This window comes from Manihot esculenta, chromosome 6 (assembly GCF_001659605.2).
Source record: "Manihot esculenta cultivar AM560-2 chromosome 6, M.esculenta_v8, whole genome shotgun sequence".
NCBI lineage: Eukaryota > Viridiplantae > Streptophyta > Magnoliopsida > Malpighiales > Euphorbiaceae > Manihot > Manihot esculenta.
Window position 1 is genome coordinate 14,933,692 of NC_035166.2, and position 11,942 is coordinate 14,945,633.

An 11,942-nucleotide genomic window follows, 5' to 3' on the forward strand; every position below is an offset into this window, starting at 1 on the left:
TAATATGTTTAATATCTAAGCGTCATTAGAGTTTTCATGTAATACCCGGCTAGACTCCGGTATCGGAATCCCTACCGTCCGGTGGGACTTCGGATGTCGGAAACCTCTAGAAGGGTAAAACTATGATTTTATGAAATGTTTTCATGTATTTCATGTTTTTAAGTAAGAAATTAAATGAGTTTTGCATGAAAAATCTTTGGAGGAAAACCCAGGTTCGGCCGCCGAACTCCGAAGTTCGGCCGCCGAACATGCATGCTTTCGGAGGGACTTTAGGCGCCCGAAAAGTTTGAGTGAGGGAAATGCAGGTTCGGCCGCCGAACTCCAAGTTCGGCCGCCGAACCTTGCATGCATGCGGAGGCACTTTCGGCCCCCGAACGTGGCCTGGCCAGCCACCTATAAAAGGGGCACTTAGCCGAAATGGGAGAGTTTTCTCCCATTTTCAGCCGCAGCAAACTTCCGACCTCCCTCTCCCAAATCTTGTGTTTTTCCTTCAATCCCCACCATTTTCTTTGAGTTTTAAGGTTCCACCAAAGTTTTTGAGTGTTTTTAAGCAAGTTTGGAGCTTGGAAGTCTTGGAGCTAAATCCCTCCATTTTCCGAGCTAGGGTCGTTCTTCCTCTCGATCTTCAAGAGGTAAGCTTCGATCTATGCTTCTTTTATGTTTTATGAAAGTTTTATGCAAGTTGATGGGGTAGAATGCATGTTTAGGCTTGTTGTTAGGTTTATGGATTTATGTTGTGATTTGAACAATGTATGTTGGAAATGAGTTGTTTGAAGTGTTGTAGTTGGGGTATATTATAGTTTGAGACCCCTAGGTGTGATGTATGATGTGTATGCATGTGTAGAAACAAGTTTATGCATGTTTTGAGGCGTTTTGGAGGCTGTGGACACAAGGGAGCCAAGTTTCTGCCCTTCGGCAGAAACTCAGGTTCGGCCGCCGAAGTGACTTTCGGGCGCCGAACCCCCTTGTGGAGGCAGTTTCGGCTGCCGAAGCCTGCCCCCGAAACTCAAGTTTCGTCTCTGTCTGGGAGGTTCGGCCGCCGAAAGTGCCGCCGAACCTGCATGACTTTCGACTGAAGAGGGACTTTCGGCTGCCGAACCTGCCGCCGAAAGTGCCCTGTTCAGCCATTTCTTGAATGATTTGATGATGTATTGAGGATTATAGTAGTGCTTGACCTAGAGGTGTGTGAATCCCCATTATGTATAGAGTGTTTAATGAGTAATGATGTTAATGACCATGATTATCCAAGCTGATATGTATGATGATGATACCCCATTGGAGTATTTGATGAGGACTCCAGTGTGGGGTTTATGTATGATTTTGTGCATGCACAGGTTTTGCTTGGATAAGAGAAAAGAAAATTTTTACAGATCATGTATATGTTGTTATGTATGGGATTCCACAGGTTTACAGGAGGTATGTAGGCTTGCTACGGGTCCCGGCGGCCTTAAGCCGATCTGGATCCTAGCGCCGGTAACGGGTCGGATTTCCGGGTCGTTACAGAGTGGTATCAGAGCCCTAGGTTCATATGGTCGGACCTAGTGTGTCGGGCTCATAGATGTTCTAGAAGGTCAAGCACACTAGGAAAATCATGTCCACTAGGATAGGATGTAGAGTCCTGTCTATATGATGATATGATATGCCATGATGATATGCATGTGCATAAATGCTATGATGTGATGCTATGTATGTGATGAGGGTTCATGTGTTTCCACATGAACCATATGATGCTAATGATTGCTTATACTATGTGCTGTTTTTCAGAAGATAGAATGAGAGGAACTCGTCGATCTGCACGATTGACTGGAGTGCCACCTCAGGACGAGGGCGCTGATGCCTGTCCTCCAGCATTGCCTAGGGCAATGTCCAGTAGGTCCAACAGAGACAGAGTAGCTAGAGACCCTAGAAGGTCTTTGGATCTGGGTAGAAGCAGATCAGTAAGGGGAACAGTGCAGGGAGGAATGTCTGAGGATATGGAAGTAGATCAGAGGAGGGATGGCAGTCTCGGTGTGAGCATGCCGGAAGAGGGCATGGGAGAATCAGAAGGAGGCACTCAGGCCTCGAGTTATGTCCAGCCACATCACTACCCACCCTATTCACACCATCCAGGGTATTCGATGGGAGGTACATCGGATTACCCCAGTTTTAGCCCTTATCCTCCATATATGCCATACCCACCTTACTACCCACCATACTCTCAGTACCCCATGTACCCACCTCCACCTCCCTATACCAGTACAGCAAACCCTACCCCAGGGGATGTTGCACCTCCACCACCACCAGTACCTACTGTCCCGGAAACACAAGTACCCAAACCTACCTCATCTGGAGGGAGCAAGGTCAAGATGACCGATTACATGAAGTTGGGTGCTCCTCAGTACAGAGCAGGCGATGACCCATTTGAGTATCTGAGCAGGGTCAAGACTATTACAGATGAGATAGGGGCTGATGACAGTAGAGCCATTCAGATGGCTGGGTTCACACTGGAGTGCAAGAAGGCACGTGGTTGGTTTAAGAACTATGTGGACCTGAGAGCGGACAGTATGTCCTGGGAGGAGTTCGCAAATGAGTTTGCAGGATGGGCTTTCCCTGAGAGCTCTAGAGAGCAGAAGATGATAGAATTCGAACAGTTGAGGCAGACTGAACAGATGAGTGTGGAGGAGTACACAGACAGGTTCCTGGAGTTGTTGCCATATGCTGGGCAGAATTTGGACACAGATCAAAAGAAGTCAAGGAGATATATTATGAGGCTGCACTCCAGGTATTCCTCTTTGATACAGTCAGCAGAGAGGGAGAGTTTCCATGCCATAGTGGATATGGCTAGGAGAATGGAGGCTAGTGCTATCGTTGAGGGGAAGGTAAAACAGTCAGTGGCACAGTCTTCTGGTTCCAAGACCCCAGGTGGGGAAAGGTTAGACTCTTCTTCTCTGAGTACAGCAGTTGCAGGCAGTAAGAAGTGGGACAGAGGCCACATAAAATCTAAGAAGAATAAGTTCTGGAACAAGATCAAGTCAGGTCTGGGTTTAGGCAGTGGCTCAAGCTCTGGCGCAGAGGTTACAGCATGTATGAGATGTGGGAGACCACACAAGGGAGTATGTCTGGCAGGGACAAACACATGTTTCAGATGCGGACAGGCGGGTCATTTGGCTCGAGATTGTCCTAGAGCAGCCTTTGCAGCACCGTCTCAGCAGACAGCCTCCGGCAGTGTGGTGCAGCCAGTAGCTCCAGCCGCAACACAGGCCAGTGGCAGAGGCAGAGGGAGAGGGTCAGCCTCTTCATCAGCAGGATACAGAGGTGAAGGTCCATCAGCTCCGGCACGGATCTTCACTATGACTCAGCAGGAGGCCAACACATCCAACACTGTGGTGGCAGGTAATCTCATCATTGGTTGTTCTGATGTGTATGCCTTAATGGACCCGGGTGCATCTCATTCTTTTATTGCTCCGAGAGTCGTGGAGAGGGTAGGATTGATGGTCTCTGGGTTAGAGTGTCCCCTATGGGTCAGTGGACCCAAGTGTGACCCGTCAGTGGCAGAGGCAGTCTGCCAATGTAGTCCAGTTTTCATAGAGGGAAGATGCCTTTCCGCCGACCTCGTGGTTCTAGATTTGACAGATTTTGACGTCATTCTAGGGATGGATTGGTTATCGACCCATGGTGCTACCTTGGACTGTAGAGACAAGGTAGTCAAATTCAGAGATCAGGATGGGTCAGAGGTCATCTTCAGAGGAGACAAGAGGGGTACACCTAGAGGTCTGATCTCAGCTCTTCAAGCTCGTAGGTTGCTTAGGAGGGGATGTCAGGGGTTTCTAGCTCATGTGAGGGAGTTAGATAGTCATGTCAGAGAGCCCGCCTCAGTGCCTGTGGTGAGTGAGTTCTTAGATGTTTTCCCAGACGAGCTGCCAGGGTTACCACCTGCTAGGGAGATAGAGTTCGAGATTGAGTTAATGCCTGGTACCAGACCGATCTCTATCCCTCCCTACAGGATGGCACCAGCTGAATTGAAAGAACTGAAGGAACAGTTGCAAGAGCTGGTAGATAAGGGTTTCATCCGACCGAGTACTTCACCTTGGGGTGCTCCGGTTTTGTTTGTGAGAAAGAAGGATGGATCCCTCAGACTTTGTATCGACTACAGACAGTTGAACAAGGTCACTACCAAGAACAAGTACCCTTTGCCGAGGATCGACGATCTATTCGACCAGCTAGCAGGAGCAGGTTGTTTCTCCAAAATAGATCTGAGATCAGGGTACCATCAGTTGAGGATAAGGAATGAAGATGTACCGAAGACAGCTTTCAGGACCAGGTATGGGCACTATGAGTTCCTTGTGATGCCGTTTGGGTTGACCAACGCCCCTGCAGCATTCATGGACCTCATGAACAGAGTATTCAGTCAGTATCTGGATCACTTCGTTATTGTCTTCATAGATGATATCTTAGTGTATTCCAGAAATGCAGAGGAGCATGCCCATCACCTGAGGACAGTTTTGCAGACCTTGAGAGAGCATGGCTTGTATGCCAAGTTCTCCAAGTGTGAGTTTTGGCTTAGGAGCATTTCATTCTTGGGGCACATTGTGTCAGAACAGGGTATTGAAGTAGACCCCAAGAAGGTAGAGGCTGTAGCTAACTGGCCTAGACCCACTGTAATACCCTGCTAGAATCCGACATCGGGATTCCTGCCTTCCGGCGGAATCTAGGGTATTGGATCTCTCTAGAAGGGTAAAATGTGTTTTCTCAAATGTCTTTACTGATTTCATGGTTTTAAATGGAAATGAATTGAGTTTTTAAGGAAAAAGACCAAGGAAGCGTTTGCCAGGTTCGGCCGCTGAAAGTGAGGTTCGGCCGCCGAACATGGAAAGACTTCGGGAGCGCCTTTGGCCTCCGAAAGTCTTGTTTGAACGAGCTAAGGTTCGGCCGCCGAAAGTCAAGTTCGGCCGCCGAACATGCATGAGTTTAGGGGGCACGTTAGGCTGCCGAAGGTCTTTGACCAGGCCACCTATAAAGGGCCCTCAGATCGGAAATGGGTGAGTTTTCTCCCCATTCTCGAGCACAGGTGAGTTTATGCCTTCCTTTGGTCGTTTTCGTGTTTTCTCTACCCATCTCTCAAGTTTTTCATGATTTCTACCCTTGTGTTTGAAGATTTAAAGCTTAAGAGGAGTTTTGGGAGCTTGGAGCTTTTGGAGCTTGGATTCTCCACACCTCCGAGTTAGGGGTCACACCACCCTCGATCTTCAAGAGGTAAGTATAGATCCTTGCTTCCCTAGTGTTTTCATGAAGTTTTAAGTAAGTTTTATAGAGTTTGATGGTTGTGTTTGGGTAGAAAGGCATGTTTAAGGTTTATGTGGGTTCTATGCCCAATGTATGTTGATATGTGTTTATGTGATAATATGTTGTTAGTTTATGCTCCTTTATGCTTGTGGGAGTGAGTATGCATGTTTGGGAGAGAGTATGTAAGGATTTGGGGTGTTTTGAGTTTGGTTTTTGGCTTGGCAGAATCGGACCTGTCGTCCAGAGGGGACCAGGTTCGGCCGCCGAACCTGCATGGGAGGCAGCCTTTCGGCTGCCGAACGTGCCCCCGAAGGAGGGACTTTCGTTTTTGTCCAGGGGTTTCGGCCGCCGAACCTGCCGCCGAACCTACCCGAGTTTCGTCTCTGGAAGGGACTTTCGGCCGCCGAAGGTGCCGCCGAAAGTGCCCTGTCCAGCCGTTTCTTGGGTGTTTTCCATGCATGTTTAAGTGATGTTTAGAAGGGTTTTTGGGGAGTTGTTTATGAGTTGTTAGAGTATGTTTGGCACCTCATTCGAGTCCACCTGTGTAGGATCGGACCCGAGGGACCGAGGAGGCCAGTAGTGCTAGCAGTTGCAGCGTCAGTCAGCGTCTGCCAGGAGGTGAGTAGAACTAAACTTAATCTTTTATGCACAAAATCTAATGCCTAAAGCACGTTCATGCATCATGATTATATGTAGTAGGTTGATTGCACTAGTTTCACGAATATGACGCATTGCATTATTTGATGTTGATGGAGGAAGGGTGGACCGAGGCGACTTCAATAGCCCATATCTGTCACGAGTCTTGTCTTAGTCCTTTGAGAGCCGGACAAGTACATGTAGGAAAGTCCATGTGAGCTCTCTGTGGACCAGACACCATGTCATGTATGTTACAGGCCTTTGTGAGCTCCTATGGGGGAGCCGGGCACCGACAGAGGGATTTTTGATGTCATGTCCATCCTCTGAGAGGAAAGATGCATGCAAAAAGACAGACTCTCAGAAACCAGGGTCCGTGGGGAATGAATATTGCATGAGCCCCGAGACGGACAATATTATGTGATTTCTCTGTGTTATGACGCATTTCATGAGAGCATGTAATTAATGAACTGTTTTCTATGTTTCTACTCACTGGGCTTTTTAGCTCACCCCTTTCCCCTAACCCCAGTGTTGCAGGTTTAAGTCAGAGCTCAGAAGTCAGCAGGGTAAAGATTAAGAGACGTGTGTTTTATGTAATAGTTTATGTTTATGTATCAGTTTAGTAGTTTTAGAAGTGGACATGTAATATAAGTTGATGTAATGTATATAACTGATAGTAGAGTTAACGTTTATGGATTAGAGTGTGCTTGGCCCTATAGATTGGTTAATCCCTGTTAATGCATGGTTATGATTATATTATATGTTGAGTTGAAAACCAAACTTGAGGCATGTAATGTTACCCCATTGGAGTATATGATGAGGACTCCAGTGGAGGTTTTATGATTTTATGATGTATGTTTCATGTCAGGATACATGCACAGGTCAGGTTTGGGTTCAACAGATGTTCAGTTTTCATGTTTGTATGGTTAAGTTTTGATCATGTATGGGATTTGACCAGGTGTTTGGAGGTATGTTTGGCTTGCTACGGGTCTCGGCGGCCTTAAGCCGATCTGGATCCTAGCGCCGGTGGCGGTTCGGGCCGTTACAGAGGGGTATCGGTTTCCGGGTCGTTACAGAATGGTATCAGAGCTTTGGGCCTCGAGAGTACGGTGTGTTGCACATCGGAAAGAGGTTGGTTTAGAGGTCATAGAAGGGCAAGCACAATAGGAAGAATCATGTCCACTAGGATAGGATGTTGAGTCCTGTCTTGATTGATGATGTGATATGCCATGATGTTATGTATGTATGATATGTTGCAGGTTCATGTGTTTCCATATGAACTGTATGATGCTAATGATTGATTGTATGCTTGTGTGTTGTTCTTCAGAGGAGCCAGAATGCGAGGTGCTCGTCGATCTGTGGAATCGACTGGAGTTCCATCTGAGAGGGAAGGTTTGGACACCTTTCCCCCTGCTCTGCCAAGAGCGCAGTCGTGGGGAGTCAGCAGATGGGGAACATCAAGGGACCCTGGAAGGTCTTTTGATGTAAACAGAGAAGGAGTGGCTCCAAGAAGGGTGTCAGCTAGTGCAAGAGAAGTGGAGATGGATGTTCAGAGAAGATATGTCAGTATGGGAGATTTTCAGGAGGATGCTCAGACTCAGGATTCCAGAATCTCAGGTTCAGGAGGGATTGATCCCTCCACTCTAAGTACAGCCTCCACAAAAAGCAAGAAGTGGGGCAAAACCCTGAGGGGGAAGAAGAAGAAGTTTTGGCAGAATCTGAAGGCTAGTTTGGGTTTTGGTGGCTCAAGCTCTGGCTCAGGCAGTTCAAGGTGCTTGAGGTGTGGAAGGCCGCACAAGGGAGCCTGCCGTTATGGGACGACAGCTTGTTTTAGGTGTGGACAGGAAGGACACATAGCACGTGAGTGTCCTACTGCGCCCAGGTTGGCTCTGTCCCAGCAAGCAGCTTCAGGTAGAGCAGCTCAGCCAGTAGCTCCAGCCGTGTTTCAGGTTAGTGGTCGAGGCAGAGGAAGAGGGTCAGCCCCTCATTCCTCAGGTTCCCATGGAGAAGGTCCGTCAGCTCCAGCTCGGATCTTCACCCAAGCTCAGCAAGAGGCAGACACATCAAACATGGTGGTGTCAGGTACGCTCACTTTTGAATGTTCTGATGTGTATGTTTTGTGAACTCTGATGGTTCTCTTTCTTTAATTGCTCTAGGAGCCGCCGAGCGGTTGAGTTGATAGCTTCTGGGCTAGAGTGTTCTCTTTGGTCAGTAGACTCTCGTGTGATTCATCTGTGGCAGAGTCAGTCTGCCGGTCCAGTTCTATGACAGTTGAGGGTAGATGCCTTCCACCCGACATTGAGGTCCTAGACTTGACTGTCTGGACGTCAGTTTAGGGTTGGACTGGTTTTTCTACTCGCGGTGCTATCTTGGTCTGTAAAGACAAGGTAGTCAGGTTCAGAGGACAGGATGGGTCAAAGATTTTCTTCTGAGGGGACACAGTAGGGATGCCTAGAGGTTTGATGTCAGCCTGTAAGGTTCGTAGGGTGCGCGGGAGGGGTTGTCAGAGGGTTCTAGCTCTTGTTTGAGAGTTCAGCAGTCAGGTCGGGGAACCAGCCTCAGTGCCAGTTGTAGAGGGAGGTAGTAGTCAGAGTAGGGGCGAGACTTGGTAGACAAGGGGTTTTATCCGACCTAGTACCTCACCCTGGAGTGTTCCAGTGTGGTTGTGGGAAAAGAAGGATGAATCCTTGAGACTTTGTAACGACTGTAAGCAGTTGACCAAGGTCACTACCAAGGGCAGGTATTCCCATGCAGGATGGATGATATATTGGGACAGCTAGCAGAGGCTGTTTGTTTTCCAAGATAGATCTGAAATCCGGGTACTACCTGTGAGAGTTAGAGTTAGTTTTGGGTTAGCAGTGAGAAGAAGCCAGTTGGTTAAGATGAAGAGAAGAGAAAGGATCAGAGAAGCGCAGTGGAAGCGTGTTGAGTTTCAGGAGAAGGTTGGGTATTGTTAAGGTGTTTCTTTTGGGAAGGTGTGCCCAGAAGACTCAGGAGTTTTTACTCCAGCAGTTTCTGTGTCTCTCGTTGGAGAGAGGTTTTAGGCTTCGCTTGCTTGCTTGCATGCTTTCTATGTGTTGTTTCAACATTCGAGGACGAATGTTTTTGTAAGGGGGGTAGAATGTAATACCCGGCTAGAATTCGACATCGGGATTCCTGCCTTCCGGCGGAATCTAGGGTATTGGATCTCTCTAGAAGGGTAAAATGTGTTTTCTCAAATGTCTTTACTGATTTCATGGTTTTAAATGGAAATGAATTGAGTTTTTAAGGAAAAAGACCAAGGAAGCGTTTGCCAGGTTCGGCCGCCGAAAGTGAGGTTCGGCCGCCGAACATGGAAAGACTTCGGGAGCGCCTTTGGCCTCCGAAAGTCTTGTTTGAACGAGCTAAGGTTCGGCCGCCGAAAGTCAAGTTCGGCCGCCGAACATGCATGAGTTTAGGGGGCACGTTAGGCTGCCGAAGGTCTTTGACCAGGCCACCTATAAAGGGCCCTCAGATCGGAAATGGGTGAGTTTTCTCCCCATTCTCGAGCTCAGGTGAGTTTATGCCTTCCTTTGGTCGTTTTCGTGTTTTCTCTACCCATCTCTCAAGTTTTTCATGATTTCTACCCTTGTGTTTGAAGATTTAAAGCTTAAGAGGAGTTTTGGGAGCTTGGAGCTTTTGGAGCTTGGATTCTCCACACCTCCGAGTTAGGGGTCACACCACCCTCGATCTTCAAGAGGTAAGTGTAGATCCTTGCTTCCCTAGTGTTTTCATGAAGTTTTAAGTAAGTTTTATAGAGTTTGATGGTTGTGTTTGGGTAGAAAGGCATGTTTAAGGTTTATGTGGGTTCTATGCCCAATGTATGTTGATATGTGTTTATGTGATAATATGTTGTTAGTTTATGCTCCTTTATGCTTGTGGGAGTGAGTATGCATGTTTGGGAGAGAGTATGTAAGGATTTGGGGTGTTTTGAGTTTGGTTTTTGGCTTGGCAGAATCAGACCTGTCGTCCAGAGGGGACCAGGTTCGGCCGCCGAAAGGAGTTTCGGCCGCCGAACCTGCATGGGAGGCAGCCTTTCGGCTGCCGAACGTGCCCCCGAAGGAGGGACTTTCGTTTTTGTCCAGGGGTTTCGGCCGCCGAACCTGCCGCCGAACCTACCCGAGTTTCGTCTCTAGAAGGGACTTTCGGCCGCCGAAGGTGCCGCCGAAAGTGCCCTGTCCAGCCGTTTCTTGGGTGTTTTCCATGCATGTTTAAGTGATGTTTAGAAGGGTTTTTGGGGAGTTGTTTATGAGTTGTTAGAGTATGTTTGGCACCTCATTCGAGTCCACCTGTGTAGGATCGGACCCGAGGGACCGAGGAGGCCAGTAGTGCTAGCAGTTGCAGCGTCAGTCAGCGTCTGCCAGGAGGTGAGTAGAACTAAACTTAATCTTTTATGCACAAAATCTAATGCCTAAAGCACGTTCATGCATCATGATTATATGTAGTAGGTTGATTGCACTAGTTTCACGAATATGACGCATTGCATTATTTGATGTTGATGGAGGAAGGGTGGACCGAGGCGACTTCAATAGCCCATATCTGTCACGAGTCTTGTCTTAGTCCTTTGAGAGCCGGACAAGTACATGTAGGAAAGTCCATGTGAGCTCTCTGTGGACCAGACACCATGTCATGTATGTTACAGGCCTTTGTGAGCTCCTATGGGGGAGCCGGGCACCGACAGAGGGATTTTTGATGTCATGTCCATCCTCTGAGAGGAAAGATGCATGCAAAAAGACAGACTCTCAGAAACCAGGGTCCGTGGGGAATGAATATTGCATGAGCCCCGAGACGGACAATATTATGTGATTTCTCTGTGTTATGACGCATTTCATGAGAGCATGTAATTAATGAACTGTTTTCTATGTTTCTACTCACTGGGCTTTTTAGCTCACCCCTTTCCCCTAACCCCAGTGTTGCAGGTTTAAGTCAGAGCTCAGAAGTCAGCAGGGTAAAGATTAAGAGACGTGTGTTTTATGTAATAGTTTATGTTTATGTATCAGTTTAGTAGTTTTAGAAGTGGACATGTAATATAAGTTGATGTAATGTATATAACTGATAGTAGAGTTAACGTTTATGGATTAGAGTGTGCTTGGCCCTATAGATTGGTTAATCCCTGTTAATGCATGGTTATGATTATATTATATGTTGAGTTGAAAACCAAACTTGAGGCATGTAATGTTACCCCATTGGAGTATATGATGAGGACTCCAGTGGAGGTTTTATGATTTTATGATGTATGTTTCATGTCAGGATACATGCACAGGTCAGGTTTGGGTTCAACAGATGTTCAGTTTTCATGTTTGTATGGTTAAGTTTTGATCATGTATGGGATTTGACCAGGTGTTTGGAGGTATGTTTGGCTTGCTACGGGTCCCGGCGGCCTTCAGCCGATCTGGATCCTAGCGCCGGTGGCGGTTCGGGCCGTTACAGAGGGGTATCGGTTTCCGGGTCGTTACACCCACCACAGTGACCGAGATCAAGAGTTTTCTGGGTTTAGCAGGTTACTACAGGAGGTTCGTTCAGGATTTCTCAAAGATTGCTGCTCCTATGACCAAATTGACAAAGAAGAATCAGAAGTTCATATGGACCGATCAGTGTGAGGAAAGCTTTGAGGAGCTTAAGAGGAGGTTGACTTCAGCACCGGTGTTAGCTCTGCCAAAAAGTGATGATGACTTCTCAGTATATTGTGATGCGTCCCGTGTGGGACTGGGTTGTGTGCTAATGCAAAATGAGAGGGTGATCGCTTATGCTTCTAGGCAGCTGAAGAAGCATGAGCTGAATTACCCCACACATGACCTAGAGATGGCAGCAGTGATCTTTGCACTCAAGATGTGGAGGCATTACCTTTATGGGGTAAAGTGTGAGATCTTCACAGATCATAAGAGCCTGCAGTACATCCTGAGTCAGAGAGAACTGAACTTGAGGCAGAGGAGATGGGTAGAGCTGTTGAGTGACTATGATTGCAAGATTCAGTACCATCCGGGTAAGGCGAATGTTGTGGCAGACGCCCTAAGCCGGAAATCACTCGG